We start from the raw sequence: 14,181 nt of genomic DNA, 5'->3' as shown, positions 1-14,181 counted from the left end.
GGTGCTGTGGAAGGCTTAGGCACAAACCATAGAACTCTCCCTCAGGACAGCCAGCGGCCTCAGTGATGGCTGCCATAGGGAATCTAAATCAGTCCAACACTTCATCTGACCCACCTCTGTTCCTGCCTCCCCCCCCGTCCTAATTCGACAGAGAACCCATCTCCATATCAATTAAGGCTGACCCAGATGAAAATCCTGACTTTAATCAGTTTCCCATCGGAGGCAGGTCTCTGACCCAAAAACAAACCCAGCTCCTTTTTCCCACCTTCATCGCGAAAATTCAGCTCATGATGTCAGTTTGAAAGTGGGGCTGATGCAAGAACCAACTGCCCCTGCTCCACCAGGAAACCCCAGCATTGCTCACCCGGGGCAGAGACCTGACATAAACGGGTCAAACTACAGAATTCACCTTTACCTGTCAACACAATGCTCGCAGGGAGCCAGAAAACAATGTTTACATAGTTAAATTTAGCATTTTTTTGTAGTAATACTTCCTGTCAGGCAAAAATGCTTAACTTTAACCTGAAGCGCAGAAGGAAGTAGGAGGAATTAAAAAAGAGAAATGTTTTTGAGTATTGCTGAAAAAGAGACATGCTGTTGAAGCTTTTCATCTTGCACTCATCAGGACAGATGCAAGAATGCCAAATTTCAAAGGGAGCAACAACTTATACTGAATGAGAAAAGAGTGCTGATTGGTGGGCAAGTCGACACTGATTGGTTGATTCGTTGCCATGGAGAATGCACAAGGGAACTATTGTCCCCCACGCTTTTCAAAAAAGGCACAGCGCATGGACATGTTCCTTTTGCCTGCAGAGGACAGGTCCCTGTCTATGAATACATGTAGCTTCTAGCAGGCATAAGTGAGCCACATTGAGAGCCTAACTGATAATCTTAAAGTCGTTGTTTAGTGTAACACACTAACACACTCTTAATACACTCAGGATTGTTCAGTAAGTGCTGTCCAATCGCAGAATTACATCTAACTTTAGACATTGTGTTCTGAGTTTTGCAAGTACAGGCTGGTTGTGTACAGTCGGTACTCTGCCCATTGCGAACAGCCAAAGGGACGTGCTGTTTGATACAATCCGCCAGTCGTTGGGACGTATGGGCTACGTACCTGGCATTGCATCGGCACTGGAATTCATAACCACATTACTCATTTGTGTGACAGGCAGAACGTCATTTTGGCTTGATGACTGCATAGTAGCAGTGTGAAATGGCTAGCCTCACCTGTTGCTCAAATTTTTGGGATACTTTACCTTTCCAGGGTAATTTGAGATAGACTGGGCACTTCTCAGGTCCGAAAGTAGAGACCTTAGGCCCATTTGTGAATATGTGCGATACACAATGAGCAATGATCTGATTGGGGTAGCCATTATCCTGGAGGATAGCATTGAAGCGCCCTATTTCTACCTTCACTGCAAGTCTACTGCAAGCTTACCTTCACTGGGATTCCTACAGCTCCACGTGCTTTAAGATTGGCCTTATTGGCAATCTCATAAATAGGGCCCAAGCCATTTGCTCAGCATGCAAGCTTGATACCGAAATAGGATATTTTCCATGAACAGGATGTGGGTGTTGTTGGCTAGGCCAGCGTTTATTGCCCATCCCTAATTGCCCCTGAGAAGGAGGTGGTGAGCTGCCTTCTTGAACCGCTGCAGTTCATGTGGTGTAGGTACACTGACAGTGCTGTTAGGAAGGGAGTTCCAGGATTTTGACCCAGTAACAGTGAAGGAACGTGATATAGTTCCAAGTCAGGATGCTGTGTGACTTGAAGGGGCACTTGCAGGTGGTGGTATTCCCATGCAACTGCTGCCCTTGTCCTTCTAGGTGGTAGAGGTTGTGGATTTGGAAGGTGGGCTCAAAGGAGCCTAGATGAGTTGCTGCTGTGCATCTTGTAGATGGTACACACTGTTGCCACTGTGCGTCGGTGGTGAATGGAGTGAATGTTGAAGGTGGTGGATAGGGTGCCAATCAAGCCGGCTGCTTTGTCCTGGATGGTGTCGAACTTTTTGAATGTTGTTGGAGCTGCACACATCCAGGCAAGTGGAGAGTATTCCATCACACTCCTGACTTTTGCCTTGTAGATGGTGGACCGTCTTTGGGAGTCAGGAGGTGAGCTACTCGCCGCAGAATTCTCAGCATCTGACCTGCTCTTGTAGCCATGGTATTTATATGGTTGGTCCAGTGCAGTTACTGGTCAATGGTAACCCCCAGAGTGTTGATAGTAGGGGATTCAGCGATCATAGTGCCTTTGAATATCAAGGGGAGATGGCTGGATTCTCTCTTGCTGGAGGTGGTCATTGCCTGGCACTTGTGTGGCGTGAATGTAGCTTGCCACTTATCAGCCCAAGCCTGAATGTTGTCCAGGTCTTACTGCATATGGACACGGACTGCTTCAGTATCTGAGAAGTCGCAAATGGTGCTGAACGTTGTGCAATCATCAGCGAACATCCCCACTTCTGACCCTATAATGGAAGGAAGGTCATTGATGAAGCAACTGAAGATAATTGGGCCTCGGACACTAGCAAGCTGCAGTCAAGCCAAAAAGACATTCCGCCTACCACAATACTCAAGAAATGCTTTTTGGAAATTTTGTATATTAATATATGTTTCTGAAGAAATTGTAAAGTTTCAATCGTGTTCTGATTATTGTTACAATAGTGAGAAAGTCATGAAAGGTTAAAGTTACAATCACTTTACATAGCTATTCATTTTACAGAGCATCTGCATAAATTTTAAAAATCGGCCAGATTCCCATCTGTTAGCAATACAACCTGAGACAGGAAGACAACTGTCGTGACAACTACACTGAGCTAGTCTTTTAAATGGGACTTGTTAAAAACTAGTGCCCTCCAGCCTCCATCCACTGCAGTTAACAGCATTAAATGGTACTTTAACTAGTTTTTTTTTAGGCGTTCCTCACTTGCAGCTGCTGCCACACTGGGATCAGTGATTTAAAATAAACCGAAATGCGCAAAGCACTTAGACTCCCTGAAGACTATAGCATATATAAAATACTTGACTGAAAACACTTTTGATCATTGGACAAACTACTGTTATTTCATTCTTGTGAAACCTGGTGTTGTAGCATATTATTAAGATTTTTTAAAAAACAATTGACGCACAATGAGGAGAGTCTTGGCAAGCTGAAGAGAATTGTGCCCATCACTTTTAGCAAGTATAATTGATATTCAGCTATACATTAAAGGTTGTTACACTTCAATAATTAAAAGAAACCTAGAAATTACTATTGTTATCAGCAGACAAAAGCTTAAAATTTCTCATGAAAATAAATGGTTTACTGCCTGCGAAAACATAGCAGTTAATATCAACAACAGTGACTTCCAGGCAAAAATATTATGGTGTGATGCTTTTACAGCCACTCTCCAGTTCCAGTATGATCTCATACTTTTGCAAGTGTACGTCAGTATGGTTCCACTGTACCCCATTGCCACCTGAAGATAGCTTACAGCAGGTTAGCTTTCAATTTCAAACTGCTCCGAAGTGAAACATCAGAATGTAGGAAAAAAAGACTTGCATTTATATAGCATTTTTCAGGACCACCGGACGTCTCAAAGTACTTTACAGTCAATGAAGTCACTGTTGTAATGTAGGAAATGCGGCAGCCAGTATGCGTGCAGCAAACTCCCACAAACAACCATGTGATAATGACTAGCTAATCTGTTTTTGTGATGTTGATTGAGGGATAAATATTGCCCAGGACACTGGGGATAACTCCCCTACTCTTCAAAATAGCACCACAGTACCTTTTACAACCACCCAAGCAAGCAGATGGGGCCTCAGTTTAACGTCTCATCAGAAAGACAGCTCCTCTGACAGTGCAGCACTCCCTCAATACTGCACTGGAATGACAAGCCTTGATTCTTGTGCTGTAAGCCCTGGAGTGGGACTGGAACCCAAAACTTTGTAACACAGAGCTGAGAGTACTACCAACTGAGCCACAGCTGACAGCGGAAACCAACACCATCACACCCATTGCCCTATTGTGAACTTTATCCAACTTGTCTAGAGGTAAAGCTCTGCAAAGTTTCTTACTGACCCCTAAAGCTTGTTGAATAAAACTTCCAGTCAGTTATCCAAACTTATAATATCCATGATTGAACTGTGATTGAAATAACCAATAGTATTTTTTAAAAGTCAGTAAAAATTATTATTGAACTAAGTGGTCAAGTACATCACTTATTGCATTGTGTTGGCTTGGTTCAGTGGTTGTATTCTTACTTCTGAGACAAAAGTCTTTGGGTTCAAGACCCATTACAGGATTTGAGCATGTAATCCAAATTGATACCTCAGTGCAGTAGTGAAGGAATGCAGCATTATCAGATGACAGGCTAAACCAGTTTCTTATCTGCTGGTTCAGGTGGATGCTAAAGGTCTTATGACTCTCAAGGAAGAATAGACAGATCTCTTGGGGTTACTTTACGTCAACATCAATGAAAATCTATAATGGGTGGCTGATTCCATATCATTCATTTTGCACTATTGCACAAAGTCAAAATATCTTCGTCACTAACAGATATGGAAGAGATAACTGGGTTGATTTGCCTTCCTGTCATGGTCAACATTCCTCCCTTCACCAAAAACATTCATCTGGTTGGATGTTGTTGTAGTGTTTGACTACATGGCACTCATTGCCCTTCAAATTAAGTCATTGTTCGTGAAAGGATTGGAATTGTACTCACAGTTGAAAATTGGGTGGGCAGTTAAAATGCTTACCCAGTGAAATGCCCCAACACTGTTTCTGATTTTAATGGCTGCCTCTGGACAGGTGGCTAAAAGCTTAATTTATAGATGCTAATTGGGGTACAATGGTATAATTGGGCCTTGACAGCAATTTTAACTTTGGTTTGAATTGGGAAGCTGCCATGACTTTCCTGCCAGGTGAAGGGGAGCATGCTGTGAATTATGAAGCTGGTGCTCCCATCCAGTTAAGGTTGTTACTTTCCTTTGTGGAGCCAGGAGGATTGGGATTGCTCCTCTTAACTCTACAAGTTTAGGGACAGACTGCTTCCTCCCCCGACCTTTCCTATTGTGAGAATCCTCTTCTCCACACTTTCCTGAGTTCCAGCAGCGACCCATGGCTGCCCAATTTTCCAGAGGTGAGCAGACGTTTCCTACCCACTTCCCACCCACAGGAAGTGGGCAGGTGGCATGTTAATAAGATGCAAGGGTGATATGGTGTGATATTTATAAATGCAAGCATTTATTTTGATAGATAAGCTATGATTTAAACACTAATATATGTTCATCACTTATTTGACTAACCCTTCAGTTCACAAACTAATTAAATTCCTACATACCTTAGACCTGACAACATTTGTTTTTCAAACAGAGGGTAAAGTTGGAATCTGGAACACACTGCCTGAAGGGGTGGGAGAGGCAGGAACCCTCACAACATTTAAGAAGTATTTAGATGAGCACTTGAAACGCCACAGCATACAAGGCTACGGGCCAAGTACTGGAAAATGGGACTAGATTGGACGGATGCTTGATGGTCGGCGCAGGCGCGTTGGGCCGAAGGGCCTGTTTCTGTGCTCTACAACTCTATGACTCTATGACTCTATCTGGGGATTCGTCAGTTATTTTGAATATTCAGTAACCTAATGTTAATAACTTCAAAAGCAAATCTCCTGAAATTACCCGACAGCACCTAGAATGCTGTTACAAACAGAAAAGAATGACCAAAGATCAAATGTGAGGCGTTATTTTTCAGTGGCAAAAATATTTCTCTGTTGCATCTCTTCCACTTTCCTCACTTATAGTCATTCATACCTTATGCTAGTCTTTCAGTGAGACCCAGCCTAAAAATTTGGATTGCTCCGTGCCCATTCTACAGGAGTAAAATGTGAGTAGCGTGCAAACACTCATTCCAGTTGGAAATGCAGTGCCTGACACATTGGTAAAGCCTCTTTTGTCGTTGTCGAAACAGGCATTAGGCACTTTGCATATGCAAATAGCGAACTTAACACCTGCTTGAGGCCCCATTTTCCAATTATGATTGTGTATGAGTGCCATGCAAGCTGCAGTTAGTCTCTTCAAACACTTGACAGCCGAAGGGACGGCTGGAGTTTGCCACCAGTAAGTTAAGGTAAGTTTGAACCTTTATAACTTACCGAATTTTGGAGTTCCACATTAAATCCATAGCTACTGTAGGTCACTGCTCCCCCCTTCGAACTTCTCTCTTTCCAATTGTCTCCCCAACTCCCTGGACTCTCTTCAGAACCTTGGCGGTGTCTGTGCCGGGTGATCTAGCTGCCCCCAATCTCCCCACCCCGGGACTGATGAACTGCCTCAGGGGCTGCAATTGACACCCACAGCTCATAAACAAGCAAATAAGGCCAGCAGACCAATTTGCCATTAGGCTGCAGCACGTGTTGCACCAGGATCACGCCCCTATCCAAGTACGATCCAATTTCTAGGTCATGGTCTTTAATGGAATTCTGTAATTTTGTGGAACATTTTGATGCCGGAGAAGGTGATTGGAGTGGTACAGAAAAGCCCGTTAGCTTTTCCCTACAGTGGAAACCATCACCTCATTGCTGAAAGGGGTCTTGAAAGGGCATTAGGATGGAGTGCCAAGCACTGCTAAGACTTTCAGCTAGAATTAGAGTTCTGTGGTGAGATACCCAAAATGGGACAAGGTAATTCACTCATCAGTTGTTCTTGTTTTAACACAGCTGCTATATTTATTTTGGTATTTTAGTAATATTCAATTTTTTCAGTTATTAAATTTTATCTTGGCAAGAATCTGAAGTATGTTGGATTTGACAATGGAACATACCATTATTAATTATTTAAGGATAAAGGAAATCTCTGCACCCTGTTTTATTAAAATTAGCTTAAAGGTTAAACAGCACATCTGTGTGTACACTTATTTGGTCTTTGTCTTTGCCACAATTGTTTTAATCGAATTCAAATATACATTTTCCCTGAACTGAGGTTCCTCCTACACCATGCACCATTCACTGATAGGGAATGCAGACATGGGACGTCCTCCAAAGCTTCTTGCTATGCTGCTTTACCCTCAGTCACTAACAGGCTACAACATAGGAAAGAGATAATTGGGTTGATTTGCCTTCTGAATTTCTTTCAATGATTCACTTCATTCAGGCAGCCTGGTTGGGATCGGGTATTGACTAAGTGAGGACCTGTGCTCAGAAATCTGCATTGTTCCAATGTGATGCAACAGACCTGTTAGAGGTCAGTAAATTATCAAAGAGATGTGTAGGCACAAACGAACATTCTACCCCTCTGTCACACTGGACCATGATGTGCAAATACTCGGTTCCACCTGTGCAGAAGTGCTTTTCATAGATGTTTAGTCAAGATCATTATATAACTAGCACCAGGGTTCCATTCCAAATCAAACAAAAAGTTAGATTTTCCTAGAATTGAAAGTACAAAGTAATATTACTATAATGGGATTTGTGAAATCCAGCCAACAAACCAGAAACTGATTGGAGCTACATGTAGCATTTGATGACAGAGAAAATGAGCTCCAGATGGTTCCTTAGTGTAAAATGTTTGTAAAAAAAATATAAGTGCATAACAAGTCAAACAAATTGTTGTGTCTATGTCTACTTAAATTATTAACATACTGCATGTGAATTAGTGGGTCCTGGCTACTGAGGCTTTGGATCTAAAATAACAATTAATAAATTGTGAGGTGGGATTGGTGGGGGTGATGGGTGTTGGGTGGTACAGTGAGTTGGATACCAGCCTTTGATATATGGGACCTGGATATAAATCCTGATGGGATGAAATTCTCCTTCAGCTGCTCACTGTAAGAATCCTAAATGAAATTAGCTCAATCAATCAAACTGCCCCCTTCTGGGTTTAACGGAGATGGGACAAGTGATAGGCAGCCAACCCACTTGGGCAGCGGGTTGGCCAATTAAATATTTACTGAGGTTGGTAGCCTCTGATTTAATCTGCCTTGTAGGTTTAACCTTGACCTACAATGTTTCCCAGGCCTCAGAAAACCCAGCAGCTGAAGGGAGGCAAGGACAGCTTTGGGGAGAAGGTAAGTGCTTCCCCCCAGCCCACAAAGCCCCTTCCAATCAGCTTCCCCAATACACCCCACTGTCAGGTTGGGGATCAGACCACCCCCAACCATGCTCCCACTAGCAGCAAGTGGCAAGTTACTTGTGGCTAAGGTCTCCTCTGGAGTGCTTCCCGCCTGACTGGAAGGCAAGCCTGTCAATCAGGCTGACATCCAGGTGGGGAACCTGTTAAAGTAAAACTACACAAGCTTTGTAGAAATGAGAACTGAAATGGATAATCTACCACCTCATTAACTCGTTGACAATTTAGAGAGAGAAAGGAGAGAGAAAGCAAGGGATGAACAATGAATTTAAAACATTAATCCAGAGTGGCCACCGATCCAGTTGGAAGGAGGTGAAACCCCAACACTGGGTTTACAGGCAGCACCTGATCAGCTCTCTCAACATGTCTGAGCACTGGTGCCTCTGGAGGCTTTGGTTTTCATGGCAGGTCGCTGCTGAACATACGAACATATGAATTAGGAGCAGAAGTAGGCCATTTGACCCCTCAAGCCCGCTTCGTCATTCAATAAGATAATGACTGATCTTTTTGTGTTTTGAATTCCGCAATCCCATCTACACCGGATAACCCTTGATTCCCTTGCCTAACAAGAATCTATCTACCTGAATATAAAAATATTCAATGACCCTGCCTCCACCACCTTCTGAGGCAGAGAGTTCCAAAGTCGCACAACCCTCTGAGAGCAAAAAATTCTCCTTATCTCTGTCTTAAAAGGGAAACCCCTAATTTTGAAACGGTGCCCCCTAGTTCTGGACTCACCCACAAGAGGAAACATCCTTCCCACATCCAACTTGTCAAGACCGTTCAGGATTTTATGAACTTCAATGAAGTCTCCCCTCACTCTTCTAAACTCCAGTGAAAACCTGTCCAACCTTTCCTCATAAGCCAACCTGCTCATTCCAGTTTAGTAAACCTCCTCTGAACTGCCTCCAAGCATTTACATCCGTCCTTAAATAAGGAGACCAAAACTACACACAGTATTCGAGATGCGGTTTCACCAATGCCCTGTATAGGAAGCATAGCATCCTTACTTTTATTTTGAATTCCTCTCGTAATAAAGGATAGCATTCCATTAGCCTTCCTTATTCCTGCTGTACCTGCATACTAACTTTTTGTGACTCCTGCACGAGAACACCTCTGCACCTTGGAATTCTGTAGTCGTTCTCTGTTTAAGTATTACTCTACTTTTTTATTCTTCCTGCCAAAGTGAACAACTTCACATTTTCGTACATTATACTCCATCTGCCAAATTTTTGCTCACTCACTTAACGGCCGGAATTTTATGCCGCACCAGCGGGTCAGCTGGTGGCGTGGGGGCAGCGTAAAATTGAGCGGCAGACACCGGGAGGCCTAACCGCCCCGATTCCACCTCCAACCAAGTTTATGGAGGTCCAGCGGGGGGGCGGGGGGTGAGAAGCGGCCCACCCGCCCGAGGCCAATCAAGACCCTTAAGTGGCCACTTAACGGTCACTTAAGGGCCCTTGCCGCCTCCACGGGTATTTTACCCATAGCAAGCGGGTGTGCCGGGGATGTGAAAGGCCGCCCAGCTATAGCTGCCGGCCTTTCCGCACCCTGGCGGGGGGCCTGGCAATCGGGCACAACCCAACCGCGGGATCCAAGATGCCCCCTCTCCCCAAACAACCACCCTAGCCTCACCAGGGCACGACTGATTTCCCTGGTAAGGCAACCCAAACTTACCTTTAGTCCCGGCTCCTTGGTATCCTCCTTGGTTGGCTGGGCTGCAGTCCCAGCAGTGGCCCATGCTCCCAATGGCACTGCTGAGACTAAGAGCTGCCGGCCTGCTGATTGGCCGGCAGCTCACTGAGGTCGGACCTCCTCCCTCAAGTAGGTGGAAGTCCCGCCTTGGGCCAATTAAAGCCTGGGGATCCGTAAAATACGGGACGGATCCCCAGGCTGGGCGGAAGTGGGTTTGGCACCGACATTTACTTTGGAGTCCGGCTCCCATCCGCCCACTGCAAAATTCCGGCCAACCTGTCTATATCGGTCTGCAATCTCCTATGTCCTCTTCACAACATATTTTCCTAGTTATCTTTGTGTCATCTGCAATTTTAGCTGCCATGCCATCGCTCCCCTCATCAAAGTCATTGATATAAATTGTAAAAAATTGAGGACCCAGCACAGACCCCTGTGGGACTTCACTCATCACATCCTGCCAATCAGAAAAGGACCCATTTATGCATACTCTCTGGTGTCTGCCAGCCAGACAATCTTTTATCCATGCTAACATGTTATCCCCTACACCATGAGCTCCTACTTTGCGCAATAGCCTTTTTTGCGGCACCTTGTCAAATGCCTTCTGGAAATCCAAGTACAGTACGTCAACAGGCTCCCCTTTATCTACAACACATGTCACTCCTTCAAAGAACTCCAACAAATTCGTTAAACAGGATTTCCCTTTCACAAAACCATGCTGACACTTCCCAATTACCTTGAGATTTTCTAAGTGCCCAGCATCAACCTCCTTAATGCACGATTCTAACACCTTCTCCATGACAGACGACAAGCTAACTGGCCTATAGTTACCTGCCTGCCGCCTAATCACCTTCTTGAATAGAGGGGTTATATTTGCTACTTTCCAGTCTGATGGAACCTTTCCAGAATCTAGCGAATTTTGAAAAATTCACACCAACACATCTACTACTTTATTAGCACCTCTTTTAAGACCCTAGGATGAAGCCCATCAGGATACGGGGACTTGTCAGCCTACAGCTCCATCAGTTTGGTCAGTACCGCTTCCCGGGTGATTGTAATTTCACCAAGTTCCTCTCTTCCTTCCACCTCCTGATTTACAGCTATTGCCGGAATGTTTTTTTCTATCCTGTATAGTGAAGAGAGAAACAAAATATTTGTTCACTGCATCTGCCATTTCCTTATTAACTACTATTAATTCCCCATTCTCACTCTCTAGAGAACCAACACTCACTTTACTAACTCATTTCCTTTTTAAATACCTGTAGAAACTCTTGCTATCGGTTTTTACATTTGTAGCTAGCTTCCTCTCATACTCTAATTTCTTTCTCCTGATTAACCTTTTAGTCATTCGCTGCTGTTCTTTATATTCTGACCAATCATCTGACCTGACGCTCATCTTTGCACAATTATATGCCTTTTCCTTAAGTCTGATGCTTTTCTTAACTTCTTTCATTAACCATCGATAGTGGGTTCTCCCTTTAGAATTTTTCTTTGTAGTAGGAATAAAATTATTCAGATTACTCTGAAGTATCCCCTTAAATGTCTGTCACTGCATCTCTATTGATCTATCTCCGAGCCTAGTAACCCAGTTCACTTTAGCTAGCTCAGCTTTCATGCCAACATAGTTGTCATTATTTAAGTTTAAAATATTAGTCTTAGACCCACTCTTCTCTCTTTCAAACTGATGGAGTGGCGGGCTGACAAGTCCCCGTATCCTGATGGGCTTCATCCTAGGGTCTTAAAAGAGGTGGCTAATAAAGTAGTAGATGTGTTGGTGTGAATTTTTCAAAATTTGATAGATTCTGGAAAGGTTCCATCAGATTGGAAAGTAGCAAATATTCAACCATATTGTGGTCGCTGCTACCAAGAGGTGCCTTTACTCTGAGTTCATTAATTAATCCTGTCACATTACACAATACCAAATCTAATATAACCTGCTCTCTGGTTGATTCCAGAATGTGCTTCTCTAAGAAACTATCTCGAAAGCATTCTATGAACTCCTCATCCAGGCTACTATTGTTAATCTGATTTTTCCAGTTTATATGTAGATTAAAATCACCATGTTTATTGCTGTCCCTTTATCACAAGCACCCAATATTACTTCTTGTCTACTTAGTCCTACATTGTGATTACTGTTTGGGGGCCTGCAGACCATTCCCATTAGTGACTTCTTTCCCCTACTATTCCTCATCTCCACCCAAACTGATTCTACATACTGATCTCCTAAACAAAGGTCATCTCTAACTATTGTACCAATACCATCCTTGATTAACAGTGCTACCCCTCCACATTTACCTAGCTTCCTATTCATCTTGAATGTCACATACTCCTCAATATTCAGGACCCAGTCCTTGTCATTCTGCAGCCACATCTCCGTAATGGCTATCAGATCATATTTATTTACTTCAATGTGCGCTATCAGTTCGGCTACTTTGTTATGAATGCTACGTGCATTCAGATACAGAGCCTTTAGTTTAGTCTTTTTGTTATCTTTGTAACATGTAGTCTCGACTGTTAGTGTGTTCTTAGGCTTTTTTCTCTCTGCCCCTTCCTGCCATTCTCTGACTTCATTTCCCATATTACGATTCTGCTCTCCTGCCTTGACTCTGCCCCTTGATTTGCTACATCGACTCAAGCTTGATCCCTCACCCTCCACCTTGTTTAGTTTAAAGCCCTCTCTACTTTCCTAATTATACGGTTTGCTAGAACCCTGGACCCAGCACAGTTCAGGTGCAGACCATTCCAACAGTATAGCCTTCACTTTCCCCAATACTGGTGCCAGTGCCCCACAAACTGAAACCCAAGTTTTTTTTTATTCATTCATGGGATATGGGCATCGCTGGCCAGGCCACCATTTATTGCCCATCCCTAATTGCCCTTGAAAAGGTGGTGAGGTGCCTTCTTGAACCGCTGCAGTCCATGTGAGGTAGGTATACCCACAGTGCTGTTAGGAAGGGAGTTCCAGGATTTTGACCCAGCGACAGTGAAGGAACGGCGATATAGTTCCAAGTCCACACCAGTCTTTGAGCCACGTATTCATTTCACTAATCTTATGTGACCTCTGCCAATTGGCACATGGCTCAGGTAATAATCCAGAGATTATTACCCTTGAGGTTCTGCTCTTCAATTTGGTGCATAGCTCTTCATACTGGCTGAGCAGAACCTCTTTCCTGGTCCTACCTATGTCATTGGTACCTACATGGACCACGACAACTGGATCCTCCCCCTCCCACTCCAAGTTCCTGTCCAGCCCTGAGCAGATGTCACGAACATTTGATATCTGCAGCCTCCTGGAACAAGACCTCTTCCCACTGGACTAGGTGGGCATGCATTGTTAATGCCCAACAAGGTGCCTGTCAATGGTGTGTTACCACTCCAATCCTTCTTTCTAGCTTGTATGCTCTCTTCTACCGCAAGGAGAGAAAGCAGCGAGTTATGAGCGTTAGTAATGACATATGTAGAGAGGAGGGAAGGACAACATTTGTGCAGGGTGACTGTGAGGCTTGGGTGTGAGAAGGCAATAGGATAAGGATGACTGTGAGTGTTGGCTATTCGATGGGGATGTGAGTTGCCTGGGGAGAGGAATGAGTGTAGCTGCAAGATGTGTTGACCTGAGGAGTGCTGTGCAGGAGAATGCTGGGCAAGTCAGAGTGTGGGACTTGGCAGCTGAAAGTGCGATGTCGCTCACCTGTCATGCCCTCCTGAGGTCCTGGATCCTCTTGGTTCACTGTCTCCAGGCTGGAGGGACCACATTTTTGTGGCTGACTTCCTTGGCCACTTCTATCCATGCTTTCTTGGTTGGAGAGGGTGTTGTCTTCCTCCCCTCCTTGGAGGAGCTCACCTCACTGCAGTCCCTCAGTTCCTGTTGGACCTCCAGATAAGAGTGAGAGATTCAGGGAGCAGCCTTCCCAGGTCTCCTCTCATTTCCTGTGGTTGCTGAAGCCTCAGAAATCCATGCTGGTGAGCTCTTGTAACCCATTTTGTGGTCAGTTTAACCAGAAATCCTTTCATTGACAGAATGGACATGCTTGGTGAAGATTCATGATGCCATTGCTCCAACTCTTTGATGTTGTCCTATGATTTTTATTGGGGATGCAGGCAGCCTACTGCCTGGAGGAGGGGGTAGGCATCATCCAGGTATAGTCATTTAAATGAGATGAGAGGGGGATACCTGGGTGTGAGGCTTGCAGCAGTGCTAAGTGTGTGCAGTGGAGCATTAATCAGGTATGAGTCCTGACTAATGGAGATTGTTGGCAGGTGAGTGATGGGAGTGTGTTGAATTGAGCAGTGGCTGAGGCTAATGGTGCACTTTCTAGAAACATGGCATTTGAAGATGCATCCACTGACATTGACCATTTGTGTGAGGTCATTGAAGTTTTT

Source organism: Heterodontus francisci, chromosome 6 (assembly GCF_036365525.1).
Source record: "Heterodontus francisci isolate sHetFra1 chromosome 6, sHetFra1.hap1, whole genome shotgun sequence".
Classification (NCBI taxonomy): domain Eukaryota; kingdom Metazoa; phylum Chordata; class Chondrichthyes; order Heterodontiformes; family Heterodontidae; genus Heterodontus; species Heterodontus francisci.
This window is presented reverse-complemented; position numbering follows the sequence as displayed.